Source organism: Zootoca vivipara, chromosome 3 (assembly GCF_963506605.1).
Source record: "Zootoca vivipara chromosome 3, rZooViv1.1, whole genome shotgun sequence".
NCBI classification, from domain to species: Eukaryota; Metazoa; Chordata; class Lepidosauria; order Squamata; family Lacertidae; genus Zootoca; species Zootoca vivipara.
The window spans coordinates 19,239,193-19,250,665 of record NC_083278.1 but is presented as its reverse complement, the minus strand read 5'-3'; the positions used below and the strand labels follow the sequence as shown (position 1 = coordinate 19,250,665).

The 11,473-nt window shown below is 43.7% G+C and overlaps 1 pseudogene; it reads right to left on the bottom strand.

Annotated features, from left to right (window-relative positions):
- Window positions 1–5,506: 5,506 nt before the first annotated feature.
- LOC118082969 (intraflagellar transport protein 20 homolog) lies at window positions 5,507–5,918 on the bottom strand (annotated as a pseudogene).
- Between the last annotated feature and the right edge of the window lie 5,555 nt (window positions 5,919–11,473).

The window sequence follows — 11,473 nt, the reverse complement described above, 5'->3', positions numbered from 1 at the left end:
CAAGACTATGCCTACAACCACTGTGGCGTTTCACCTCTAGAGGGCCTAGAAGGGGTTAAGTTGCCAGGGAGGGAAACGGCCAATGGGAGCTCTCCAGCCAGAAGCAAGGTGTATATAGAGAGATGAGAGTTGGAGATAGGGTTGTTGAAGGGAGTTATTGGTTGAAGTCAGTCAGGTTAGAGTTGGTGTGAAGATAAGAGCTGGTTATTATTGAGGTGGCTGTTAAATAGGGAGATAGTCAGACAGGATACAGTGTTATGAGATTAGTGATAATTATTATTAGTTATATTTAGAGGTAATAGGCCGGTAATTCATATTTAGAGGTAATAGGCCGGTATAGGAACCATCTGTGATTTGAAACCGTTTAAGCTTTGTACAGTAACCAATACGCATAAGAACATTCAATAAACCATCTTGTTTTATTTTACAATATCCTGGTCTGAGGTGTGTGAGTGACTGAAAGTATTTAGTTTGTCGTTGGCACATCACCAATAGACCGTCAAACGTCCGGGGGTGATGTGCAGGTCAGTTGGGTGGTAGTTGGGTAGTTGAGAAGGTAGTTGGGTGAAATGAACAGGGAATGCAACACTGAGAAGGTAGAGGCTTTCCTCTAGATAACAGAGCAACTGCATAAGTTTTTCAGGTGTGAAATAAAGCTGTGACTTCAGGATTCAGCTAGAGCTGGTATTTTTATTAAAATGCAACAGCGGACAAGCTGGCAGTCGAGTTACTGGACTATTCCAGAAGAGAACTGTGATGGGTTAATGAGACCTTGAATCATAGGCTCAAGACTATGCCTACAACCACCCAAATGATTGGGATGCCCGGTTGCAACATTTCCTGTTTGGGTACAAGGAGGTACCCAAGAAAGCTCAGGATTCAGCCCATTTGAGTTGCTGTTTGGAAGACAACCACATGGTCCTTTGGACATCTTAAAAGCTGCGTGGACAGACCAAGAACAAATTTAGAGCCAGGATGTGATGGCGTACCTACACGAGCTCCAGGATAACTTTAAAGAACTGAAGGAGTTGGCAGCAAGTGACATACAGAAAGCCCAACAGCAGCAGAAAACATGGTATGATGCCAGTGTCATGTGACAAAGACGCATGAGAGCAGAAACAGCAAAGCAGGCTATATAAAACTGTTGAAGCCTAAAACTGTTGACTTACCTTAACAGTCATGATCATCTTTGTCTCAAAGTGTGTGCTAATATAGAGCTGAGTCTGTGTTCTGTAACTGATTTATTTAAAAGTTTCTGGAACTATTTTATGAAGAAGTTTATTTTAAACTTAATAAAGCTTTTATTATTTCAATGAAGAACTCTGCTTAAATAATTCCCGCTGTGCGTCAGCCAGAGCCAGGAACCGAGAGTTCAAGCCAGGAGATCAAGTGCGGGTGCTGCGTCCCAGACGGAAGAGGAAGCTGGAAGTTTCCTGGGAAGGTCCCTTCTGTATTGTTAGTAGAATCTCCAGTGTAAACTATTTGGTTAATTTAAAATTGGAAGCTGTGTGGGATGTAACGGTGCAGTCAAGTGCAACATTCCGTCAGAGGACTAACGGCCTCCATGTTCTAACCAGTTGCTGTGACAACCAGTTTGTCAGTTGCTGGTAGTTTTGAAAGATAACTGCTCAGTTGCAGTCACCTCAGGACCAACTTCCCTCTGGTATAGTTTATTTGCTTGTTATGTAACCTAAGCCTGCCTTCAGGTACAGTTCTGTAAACCTGAATGAATCTGAGAGTAAAATAGTTTTATATTAACATGAATCAGATTTGTGTGTGTATTCTTTAAGAGGGATTCAAAGGGATTTTTAACCAGGAAGGCATCTTTCTTAGTAGAACTCAGACGAGTCGGCAACAAGCTGATCGCTGCATAAACTTATAAAGGGGATTGTTTAACTCTGCTAAAGTAAACCTTCCCACAAGGTGGACATTGTAAAGTTTTCCATGTTAACATGTTTAAACCTTATTATGAATGAGACAACCTAGTCTTAGAGCAGGCATCCCCAAACTTTGGCCCTCCAGATGTTTTGGACTACAATTCCCATCTTCCCCAACCACTGGTCCTGTTAGCTAGGGATCATGGGAGTTGTAGGCCAAAACATCTGGAGGGCCGCAGTTTGGGGATGCCTGTCTTAGAGACTAGCGGGGAAATAAAGCCATGAATTAATTTAACAGGTTGGGGGAGGTTAAGTAAAGGAAGCACCCTGAAAGGGGTGATACTGTCTCCTGATTTAACCAAAGAACAGGAATGGCAAGTTAAAGCTGTTCTTACAGAATGCCAGCAGGTCTTTTCAAATTTCCCTGGGAAGACTAATTTGGCTTTACATAAAATTGAGACTGGAGAGGCTAGACCCGTAGCTTTGCTTCGCTTCGTTACTGGGTAACAGGTTCACAGGCTGAAATCATCTCTATAGATTTAAGAAATGATGGACCTGGGGTTAATAATCCCATTGGACAGCCCTTGGGCTGGTTTCCAGACCAGACCAGAATGTTCATTTTTGTGTGGACTACAGGCGTCTAAATCAAGTGACGGTGTCTGATGTCTGTCCAATGCCAAGGGCAGACGAGTTGGTGAAACAATTGAGGCTGCCCAATTCATTTCAACTATAGACTTAACCAAAGGATATTGCCAAGTGGCTATGGATCCTAAAGATCAACCCCAAACTGCTTTTAGAACTCGAGATGGGTTATTTAAGTTCACTGTTTTAGCTTTTGGGCTAAGGAATGCTCCGGATATCTTTCAACGTTTAATTGATAAGATGTTGGTGGGGTTGAAAGATTTTGCCCTTGCTTATATCGATGATGTAGCCATTTTCAGCCAAACCTGGAAGGAACACCCTTGTGTTCCAACACATAAAGTCAGGTTGCCTGCCAAAGCTTCTAAATGCCAGTTTGCTATGAAGCAGGTAAAGTATTGAGGTCATGTCCTAGGGGGTGTTGTGTTGCATTTCATCCCGAGGCCTATCTTGTTCATCTCGGGCTGCATTAATCCTCAAATGTGTGGATTAAAAGCCATATAAGCAAAGTTAGTAGTGTCAGTTCAAGTGGTTGTGGTTGCTAGGTTGCGGAGGTCCTTGTGACATGCCCTTCATTGTGACACGTCCCTCTGTTGGCTCATTGGTTGCTAGAGCTGTAGAGACATAACCATCTCCTTTGGTTTGATCATTCAACGAGGGACCAGTGCTCGGCAGCCAGAAGCCTACTCCAGGATAGGCGAGGCCAGCAGTATGGAGCGGATAGGTCAGCTGCACAGCAGGCAGATCACAACAGCTGATCTCGACCTGGAGAAGATGAGGCTTGATGGTGCAGTGATCAGACTGAGGTACCAGGATGTTATAAAATGAATAATTTTTTTTGGAAAAAAAGCAAGTAGTGTCAGTTCAGTGCTGGTGGTTGCTACGTTGTGGAGGTCCTTGTGACACACACTTCATTGTGACACCTCCCTCTGCTGGCTCCTTGGTCGCCAGGGCTCTAGAGGCATAGCAATATCCTTTGGTTTGATCATTCAGTGAGTGAGAGAGAAAGTGGATGGAGATGTAAGTAGACTTTCTCATCAGCATCTGCATTCTGTGCTGGTATTGCTCCAGGACAGTCTTAGGGAACATTTAAAAGATTAAGATCAGGAATGAATTAAATGCTTAAGCCAGCCCTTCTGGGCATCTTTATGACTCCACCCACTGTTTTGTAACAGTGATACTCAGGGCCGTCCTTAGCAGAAGTGGCACCTGGGTGCAAATATCTTCCCAGTGCCCCCAAATTACCACGGATAGTGTTGGGCTGGCTGTAGCTGCACACTGCCAGCCATCCGGGGGGGGGCAACTCTCCCCCATGCCGCTGCCAGAGAGCGATCCACGCAGAGGCTTGGGAGGGAAGCTGCATGCCTCGCCAGGATGTGAAATATTGTTGGATGAAAGCGTAAAGGAAGCGCGGCATGTGTCCCCCGAAGAATCAGAGTCCAATATGGAAGAGGAAGAATGTGAGATGGAAGAAGGGAGCTTTGGAGATCCGGGCGGAGCAGAGGGACACATGGCAAACGAAATACAAGTGTGGAAGATCACGGGCCCCGAGAGCTTGCAGAAGGGCATGGGCAGACACGTGTGCCCCGTTTGCGACTCAGCGTTCACTCGCAAATTGAGCCTCAACAGACACCTGATAATCCCCCCGGGAGAGAAACCCTACAGGTGTCTCGATTGCGAGAAGGGCTTCAACCGCAGGGCCAACCTCATGGCTCACAAGTCCTACCAGTGCTTAGAGTGTGGAGAGAGCTTCAAGCCAAAATGGGGCATTGCCCCGTACCAGGTGGATCCCATGGGGGAGAAGGTCTACAAATGCTTGTCATGCAAGAAGAGCGTCCGGCAGACGGACAGCGTGATGAGCAGGCGACTGCTGAACGAGCAAGGGAAGGAGATCCAGGCGCAGCCCTCGGATGCGCCGGGCCCTGATAAGGAGGAGAACGTCCCCCAGCACCAGAACGAACCCGAGATCAATCAGGGGAAGGATGTGTCCGTGGGGACTGTGGCGATTCGCCACCTAGACCAGACCCAGCATGTGAGGGGTTAAGTGTGGAGCAGATAGAACCCTCGGGGGCGGGCTCAGGCCAGGGATAAAAACCCCTCCCGAGTGGCAGTTAGGGAGTTGAAGTTGGGGGGGTCAGTTGAGGTTGGAGTTGAGGTGGGAGTCAGTTGAGGTTGGAGTCAGTTGAGGTTGAGCTAGGAGTGGTTGGTTATATGCAGAGAGAGCTAATTTAATATATTGAGGAAGGAGAATAGGTGGTGATTTAGTCAGACGGGATACAAAGTTGGGAGATTATTAATAAATATTTACTTAGTTGACTTTAGCGGTAATAGGCCGGTAATTTATAATTAGAGGTAATAGGCCGGTATAGGAACCATCTGAAATTTAGAACAACCTAAGATTTGTACTGCAACCATTAAGCATATGAACACACAATAAAGCAACTTCGTTTTATTTTATCTGTATCCTGGTCTGTGGTGTTTTGGTGGAGGTGTTTATTTTGTAGTTGGCACATCACCAATCGACCGTAAAACGTCCAGTGGTGATGTGCAGGTCAGAGTGACCGCTACAGGGACGATGAAGTTGGTGATCGTTCCAGGCGGCGACCTTTGCTTCATCAAAGCTGTACAAAGGGAAGCGGATGAGTCCTTGCCCCGTGTCTGGTAAGGTCTTCGCCACGCAGTCGAGCGTCAACTGGCACCAGAGAATCCACAGGGGAGAAGCCCTACATAAAAATACAATAGCTGTAGCTGTCCCTAACTACCTTTTAGAAATATCTTATTGCCAGACCTAAAGTAAGTCCAAAGAGTATTTAAGATCTAAACTTTTGTTTTGTTTTTGACAGGTGATCTTGGCCAATAAAAAAATTAAAAGGTCAAAATTGCCCCTCTCCCATTTTTTCTTCTTCTTCTTCTAACCCCCCCCCCCCATTAGACTACAGGAATGGCTCAAGATTTCCCAGTGTGTTTCGTGCTGGTCATAAATTCTCTCTCTACTTCTGGAAAATGAATTGGTCGATGAATTCGTTCTGGCCCGCTTCTATTTTACACAGCGTTTTATAGTCGATGTGGTACCTTTCCAGCTGTGTTGTCTTCTTGGCTATCAGCGCCCGAAGCTGCTGCTGCTGGGCTTCTCCTTGCTTTGCTATGGTCTTCAGCAAGTTGCGAGCACCAATTGCCTCAATCTTCTCATTTTCGGTTGCTTTTGCTAGCTGATACAAGTTGGATGAGGTCGCCCACTATTTTCTTAAATTCTGCAATTTTGTCTACAATTACTTTGCATTCCTCTTTCAGCTCAGTCATTTGCTGGGACACCTCCAGGTCCAAAACCCTCAGTTTGTTCAGTTCGTCGAATTGAAAGCCTGCTTTGCCTAGGATACCTTTGGCCATGATGGATCCTTTATAGGCTTCTGCAGCCCCTGCGGACATGCCTGGTGGCTCCCGGCTGCCCCTCTGCTGGCTCGAGTTCTGTGTCAGTAAAGGAGACAGGCTGATGTCTGTGTCAGTAAAGGAGAGCCAGCCCAGAAAAGAGCATTGTAGTGTGAGGGGAATTCTGGGGAAGGATTAAACCTTGGGTTTTGACCCTGCGTAGCTTAACAGGGGTGTAGAATCCTGGTAGGTGGGGAAGGGAGTGTGTGTTGGTTCCCCTTTAAAGAGAAACGTTCCCCTCTTGATTTTCCTTAATTGCTTGGATGTGATTTATTGCCGCCTGGAAGAAAGAAGATGTTATCTGGGAGTACGGTGCTAAAAGCTAAATCCCCTACAGCTGGGGAAATTTGGGAGGGGCTCCTATCCCAGGGTCTTTGTGAATTAACATTCTCACAGTTGTATTACCTTGTTTTGCTATGCCAAATTAGGAGCTAGGTCTTTAATCATTGGATCTTGACTGATTAAAGTATTCCTTTCATTGGTTTAAAATCGCAATACCTCGTGGGGTTAATGAGGATATATACTTGGCGTCTAGAGGTGCAAATGGCGCTCCCTTGGCGACCTTTGTCAAGCAAATGCCTGACGTTGAGAAGATTGCTGAAAGTCTGCCGGAGTGTTTGCCATGCCCCTTGTGGGAGTGCAGGGACGGAGGGAGAGACTTTGTGATTTAATTTTAAGACTGCACTTTTATGTGTGAGTATGTTAGATACTAATATCAATTAAGGTTTTTTGTTTTTATTTGTATGCTTTGTAAGAAACATGCACCCTCTTTATAAGTAATTTTAGTTACAATAAATACTGAAAAGTATTTCTTGGTCGGTCTTACTTGCCTTTGAATGAGTGAAGCTGAATCCAGAGCTAGACCATTCGACCGCTACTAGATATTTTGTTGTTAATTGGGTTATAATTTGTGAGTTAAACTGTGCAACCCAGATAAGGGCAGAAGGAGTCTCCCTAAACCTTCTAATAGCACGACTGGGAGTGGTGGCAGCCTATTGCTAAGCTCTAAGCCAGCCCCTGGCTTTATTTAAGTTCCCACTGGGATAGAAGGGGCTTCAAAGAATCGCTACAAGCATACTCCTCACCCACAATAATACAACCACCAGACTTAACATGGACACTGGTACCAGAGCCTGCAATAAACCCAGATGCCAACTTTGCTGCCACATACACCCGGACAACATCATTACTGGCCCCAACAACATCCAACATACCATCTCAGGACTATTTAATTCCTCATCTTCTAACATTGTGTATGCCATCAAATGCCAACAGTGCCCTTCAGCTCTCTATATTGGACAAACAGGCCAAACCCTACGCCAAAGGATAAATGGACATAAATCTGACATCAGGAACCACAAGACCGAGAAACCAGTAGGAGAACACTTCAGTCTCCCAGGACATTCTATACAAGATTTCAAAGCAGCTGTTTTATTACAGAGAAATTTCAGGAACAGACTGGAAAGAGAAGTTGCTGAATTGGAAATCATTACCAAGCTTAAAACCATGGAGCCACCTGGGATGAACAAAGACATTGGATTCTTATATCATTATGCATGATCAAGCTTTCTTTAGCGCCTCAGCCCTTGCTTCCCCCCCCCCCCCCGCAGGACCAATTGCAGTCATCAGCAGTCGTTAACAGCCATCAGCCCATCACCCATTCCCACCCACCACCACCACCCTCTGTATATACATAAGGGTCTGACTTCTGTTTCAAGTGTATCTGAAGAAGTGTGCATGCACACGAAAGCTCATACCAAAATAAAAACTTAGTTGGTCTTTAAGGTGCTACTGAAGGGATTTTTTTTTATTTCGCCACAAGCATAGTTACGTAAAGTGAACAGGGACGCAGCACTGAGAAGGTAGAGGCTTTCCTCTAGATAGCAGAGCAACTGCATAGGTTTTCCAGGTGTGAAATAGAGCTGTGACTTCAGGATTATGCCAGAGCTGGTGTTTTTATTAAAACGCAACAGTGGATAACCTGGCAGTCGAGTTCCTGGACTATTCCAGAAGAGAGCAAGGGAGAGAGAAAAAGCAGCAGGAGACTTGAGGTCCACAGTTGTGTCCATCAAGCTGAGGGAGACTTTAAAAAGTGAAGGATGCCAGATTTTAGCTTCTGGCAATTTTATTCATTTCATTGTTTTCACTTGTGTGTCCCAAAATTAGCTCTTAAGAAATCACTTCCAGGGGGTAGGGACTTTACTGGTTGCAGGTTCAGCAATTGCACAATGATTTATGTGGAGAAGGGGGGGGGGAGTTCTTCCTCTCCAGCTATCCCATGTGGCTTTTGTTTCCCTGTGGGATCTGCATGCCTCTCCAGGGCATCAGATGGCCGAATGTATGTAACTGTTGGACTTTTCATAGCCTGTGGCCAAACAATTTGCTTTCCCTGGTCTATACCAGATGAAATGCCAGGGGAAATATGAATCTTTATAAGGAAGTCCCTACAACCAAACTGCATGTATGGATGCAGTCATCCCCACTAGGTTTTTTTGGGTGTGTGTGTGTCTTGTGCTAACACCAACAAACCTAGAACTCATCCAATTTTTTACCCAGATCCAATTAGACGAGGAACAGGGAGACCCAGGTTCACATTTCCATTCAGCCACAAAGCTGCCTGATTGGCCTTGGATAAGTCATTTATTCTTGTTGGGTAGAGAAAATGGGAAAGAACCATTTACCAATCCAAGCTTCTTGGTGAAAGGTCGGGTAAAAATGACAAAGATAAGGCATCATCTGCAGAGACCCTTTCTCTAGACCAGGCATAGGCAACCTTGGCTCTCCAGATGTTTTGGAACTACAACTCCCATGATCCCTAGCTAACAGGGCCAGTGGTCAGGGATCATGGGAGTTGTAGTTCCAAAACATCTGGAGAGCCAAGGTTGCCTTTGCCTGCTCCAGACTATTCCCTAAGCAGCTATAATTACTAGCTTTCTCTTCTCTTCCATTCAGATGACATCCTGACCGAAGACCTTGAGGAGGACTAAGAATGGAGGCCCTTCTCCAGAAGGATGTTTCCCCTGACCTCTGCTCTTGATCGCAGGATGGATTTTGGTCGATCGCACTATGGCTCATAGGAATTGAAAGTTGTATTCCAATTCCAAGGCCGCAATTGTGTGAAATCTGGAAATCGGCTGTGAGTGACTTTTTTTCCACTGCAGTTAGGGCTCTATTCCATTCTGTAAAGATTTACCGTTTTGGGTCAAGCACACAACTTTTGCTGGCTTGAGTGATTTTAAAAGTAATATTTAAAGCTGAAATTTTTTGAGCCGTAATTATGGCGCTGCCGCAAGTTTACTTTAAACCCACAGCTGCTTGGCTTGGGAACCAATACATGCTGTTCTCATTTCCAAAACCCAGAAAAGGAAGATGCCATTCCCTGCGCTTTAAGCTGAGGAGTAGTTTCCTATTACCGTCGTACAGTAGGCTCCTTGTGCGGCCATAGTTTTTAAATCAATTATTTCAGAAGGCCTTGGCCCTATTGTACAAAAATGAGTGCCCAAAACTTATCCTCTTCACGACGAATGGGAAATTGAGTATTTCTTTGTGATGTTGAAAGACAAGTGTTGCTGTTTAATTTGTGACGTCTCAGTGTCCTTACCAAAAAGGGTAACTTGGAACGCCATTACAATGCTCTCCATTGTAATAAATTTGATGTTGATTTTCCACTCAAAAGTGAAATCCGTAAACTTAAGCTCAAAGAACTTAAATCAAAATTAGCTGCTCAGCAACAATCACTGGCAAAATCCAGCTCACATTCTAACAATGAAACCATTTCATCCTTCAAGGTGAACAAGCTGATCACTAAAAATTGCAAACCTTTCACTGAAGGAAAGTTTATAAAAGAGTGTTTTCTTGCAATAGCTGATAATCTTTCTTGAAAGATTTAAAAATAAAAAAGAGATCACAGCTGCTATCCAAGATCTTCAACTATCAAGAAACACGGTTGTGCGGCGAATGGAAAAAATGTGTAAGAATATAAATGAACAGCTGTTGAAAGATGTGTCCAATTGTGCTGCTTTCTCACTCCAACTGGCCGAATCTACAGACATCAGTGATGCGGCTCAGATATTAGTTTTTACTCATATGGTTTTTGAAGATTTCAGCACCGAAGAACTACTTGGGGTGGTTTCTTTAAAAGAAAGAACTACAGGTCAGGAAATATTTAATTCTTTCTATTCCTTAATGTAAGCTTGATGTACCATTACACAACCTTGTTGCCATCACCACTGATGAAGCAGAAGCCATGACAGGTCAGGCTAATGGATTTATTGCCCTTTGTCGACAGCATGGCAATTTCCCTGACTTCCTTGCATACCACTGTATCATTCACCAGCAAGTTTTGTCAAGCAAGAGACCGAACACAAAGAATGTCATAGACATAGCTTTTAAAATTGTAAATTCAATTTGTGGAAAGTCACTTCAAAGGCGGCTTTTCAATCACACTCTTGAGGAAGGGCAACCGGAAGTAATTTTACACACAGATGTAAGGTGGCTCAGTAGGCACAAATTTTTGCTCAGATTTCGCAGTTTGTTGAAAGAAATAATATCCTTTTTGAAGGAGAGGGGAGATGAGTACGCTCAGTTAGAAGATGAAGAGTGGTTGTTTGATCAGGCTTTCCTTGCTGATTTCACAGGTAAACTTAGTGATATGAACCTAAAGTTACAAGGTAATGGTAAATGCATTGGAGAGATGATGAGCATAGTTTCATCCTACAAAACAAAAATTAATCTAGTGATGACTGACCTTACAATCAACTTTCTTTATATGCGGCACCATCTTAAAAAAAAATCCCGACTTTGTTTTTCAAACAGAAGTATGTGGCTGAAATTGGTTCTTTTATTCAGGAGTTTGAAAAGAGATTTGGTGACTTCCCCAAAATTGAATCAGTTGTAGAGTACATGTCATTTCCATTCAAATCCAATTTGGACATTAAAGAAATTACAGTCATTATCAGTAAAAATTACTCATTGAGCAAACTATCTTTTGAAAATGAGATATTAACTCTGAAAAATGACATTTTTCTGAAGGCCCACGCAGAAGAATCATTTTGAAAGTTCATGCTTAGACAAAAAAATTCCAAATTTGAGAAGATGCAGTGGAATTCTACTCATGTTTCGATTCAAATTATTGATGTGAATCTGCGCTTTCACATCTAAAAATGACAGAGTAAGGTACATTCCAACATGACAGACGAACACCTTAATGGCCCTGAAGCTGGCCCTCAGCCAGTACTCACTCGATATCCAACAGAAGGTGAACGAAATGCAGACCCAGGTGTCACACTAATGACAGAGGTAAGCATGTATTTTAAAAAATATATTGATTTATAACGAACTTTTCAGGTTTTATGGAAGCGATGATCATTTGTTATTATTTTTATCATAAGCTCAGCCCAATATAGTATGTTTAAGTTGAAGAATGACAATGGGAGAGTGTGTTAGAGCACTACCAGTTTTTGATTCTGGATAGATCACAGCCTACTTGAAGTTGGACATGCCTGGTGTACGGTAATGCTTGCCGTTACAGC